Below are 3,426 nucleotides of genomic sequence, written 5' to 3' on the forward strand. Positions count from 1 at the left end.
GATCTTGGGAAGCTTGTGTCATGCTTGGTGTTGTCGTCTTCTTTGCTATCGTGGGATGATAAATTGTGCGATATTTAAAGTAGGCAATGCGAAGTGCTTGTGCATGTTAATGTAACCTTGTGCTTGTCTTACTTACTGCATGTGATGCATCGTCTATTGCACTTCCATGTATTCATACACTTGCATCTTGCATCTCATCTAGGTGCGCTAGATGAACCACGTGAAGGATGAGATGTTGGAGCCAAACCCAAAGACAGCGTTTGGTGGATATATCCCGAAGATGGAAGGACTAAGCAAGTGCTAGGACCGGAGATGTCCCCATGACGGTGCAAGCTAACTGAACTGACTTGTGTCGGATCCCAGGCAAGCCCCGGAGCATATTAAGCCTCCTAATTTTCGAAATGCAGTTTCCGTATTATTGTTACATATATATATTGTTGCATTAAGTTTAGGTGTTGGATGCAAACATTTGCTGCATTGGTTATCCAATCCTTGTCTAGATATTGATACCCTGAATCCTATGTAGCTCAGGCTCGTGTAGTGCTTAGCCCTGCTTAAACACAGTAGAAGTCAGGTGATTTCCTGTCACCTACGAGATATAGGAAGATACATATGGCACGGTTGGCTATATTTGCTATCGTGGAAAAGAACCAGTCTTAATTTGAAATGAAGACCGGACGGAGGCTTGCCGGTTTGCAGTGACTCCGTCTGTGTCGATTAAGGATTGAATCTTGGAGCCTTTCCTGTTCATGTTGAACGCATGCCTCTCTCTTAGTTGGCCGTGTCCGATGACCGACCGCGAAGCCGAGTAGCTCACCTCAGGCCGGGAGTCGATAAGTATAAAGTGCGCCTCGGAAGGGAGCCGTAGGCGTGAGTCCAAGGGCAGGTGATTTAAAAGTCCTGATCGTCCTGGTAGAAGGGTAATCCCTAAGAGTGCTGGCGCTGATCGAACCCGCGAATTTGGTTCCTGAGTTGTTCCAAAGGTGACCCACGGCTACCCTTGCTAAGTATGCCAGGATGAGAGTTAGGAATACCCCCTCAGCTGAGTTGTAATTCGATTCGAGTCACCGTCTCTCCCGGTTAGTGAGAACTTGACGGGCTTATCTCCAATGTAGACACACTAAATAACATAATGGTTCGGAAATGATGATATGATGATGACAGCCTTATTATACCTGCTATGGTTAATTTTGATTGCTCCTAATAAGTGAGTGCTCTAGTACAGGTGCTAATCTAGTGGACAGGTAAATGATGATAAGCTTGATGCTAAGTTTAAATTGGTCACTATATTCATAAGCTCTTTTATGCAACTATGTCAAGCTAGCCCACCTCATAAGCCTTGCATGATCCTTGGTGTCATTTGTTTTGGTTTTTGACGGGTAAGTCTGGCTGAGTACATTCGAGTACTCAGGGTTTATCCCACCATGTTGCAGGTGAAGTTCTCGGCCTGTGAAGATGGTGGCTAACCGCCGGTGGCTCGATGATTCTATAGTTACTTCTCATCTATATGCTTTTGTCGGATGATGTCACTTATGCTAGCAATGTATTTGGAACATATATTAATGTAATCTTTTCAAAGTTATGTTGTTTTCACTAATCGGTTTTGAAACCCAAACTTGTACAATTATTTGTGAATTCATTTGTAATATTATTTTCCGCTGCAACCCTGCGTATGTGATGTGTATTTGCTTAATCATGTGATCTTGGTTGTGATGTTGATTTACCGAGGTCTTTCAGGACACTCGGCGGACTACCGGGTTTATATGAGTGAAAGTATGCGCGTGTCAACGTGTTAGCGGAGACAGCCGTACTTGATCTTGTATAAATTGGGCGGTTCTGTTACAGCTGGCATCAGAGCAAGATTAAGCATAATACTGTCACGTACATTGTTTTAAAAACAAAGTTTGGTTTTAAAAAGCCTATTTTAACTAAAACTTTAGCTACAGGCAAATTTGTCAAAAACTAATTTGCAAAACTATGCTAGCGACATCCTCCTTTATGCCTAGTTAAGGACTATTAGGTGGCTATCTAAGTACTAACATGGGGTTTTTTACTTTCGTTGTCCATACGACGTGCTATTGTATGGATGCCATTCGCTTGAATGGTAATGTATGGATCAATTGTCTCTACGCCCAAGGTAAGTGGTGAGTTGTGAGAGCATGACCGTCCCACTGTGGTCTAGGGGAGAGTTAGCTTTGGTTACTGGAATATTACATGTTACATACATGTATATATGAAGGTACTTAATTGCGGGTATATTTATCGGTAGCTATGGTAGATGGATACGAAGTATATACATCGGGGATGTATATATGGAGAGTATCTTAGTTTACTGCTTTCATTGTGTGCTTATTTATCTCTTGTGGGGATGGGCTGTAATGAATTTGCCTGCAGGTACGCTAACCACGAATGCGTAGATTGAATGTAGCTAACGACTAGCTATATATCGAGAGAGTACGTGTTATGCCACCGACATAGAACGTGATTGCCACCTTAGGCTGGCAATTTCGTGAGGACGAATAGGACGAGCATGCATCATGATTGTGCTTGTGCATAAATATGCTTTTCTCACCTTGTTCTAATGCTAAGTAACTTGTGATCAATGTGATGTCACTATTTTCCCTGTGTGAAGCTAGCCAAAATGCCTTGTCCCATGCTGCTTGAATAGCTATGCTTGAAGTTAGTATGTGATTAGCTTTGCCTCGTATGTTGGCTTCCAAAGGAAATAGATGATGATGAGTTAATAGTTAACAAAAAGTTCACCCCTTCGAAAAACTAAATTGCTAAATGTAAGTAAAACTTGTTTGTAGAGATATCCACCTACTAGTAAAGAGGAAATAAAAGATAACAGTACCTTACCACCAGGTTCGCATGTTTATGTGTAGTGGTGTTACTGTAGGTGACTGCTTATTATGTACGAGCTTTGTGCTTAATAATAGTCGCTTAAGCTAATCGGATTGAGTGTTTCGAAATGCTCGCTTAAGACCATGATGTAGGCGTGGATGCTCGTTATCTTGGTAGTGCCGTAGTTGTCACCCTTTTGCCCTCGGTAAGCATACGAGTGTTCAAATGCTTTATCCTAAAACAACCGCTCAAGTTACATAATCGCACAGTTGTCGTCGCCAATTAGGGTTCTCTCTTGGGAGCCTGAGCCTGTACACGGGGTTGCTAGCCTTGAACGTTGCTGCTACGAAGACTTTATCTATGGCCTTTGCTGACCTTAGGCCCAAGCTTAATTCCCTTGAATGCTTGCATGTTTCGTGGTTGTCACGCTCCTGTGTGGGAGGACCCTGCTCAAAAATCCTTGTTGGTACCTTATTGCTCTCTCTCCTACTGGTGAGCTAAGTGAAATGCTAATCGCTATCTACCCTGGCTTTGGAACCTTTTCTGCACAGATCATGTCATTGCTTTATCGACTGAATCCCT

The sequence above is a fragment of the Miscanthus floridulus genome, chromosome 18, assembly GCF_019320115.1.
Source record: "Miscanthus floridulus cultivar M001 chromosome 18, ASM1932011v1, whole genome shotgun sequence".
NCBI classification, from domain to species: domain Eukaryota; kingdom Viridiplantae; phylum Streptophyta; class Magnoliopsida; order Poales; family Poaceae; genus Miscanthus; species Miscanthus floridulus.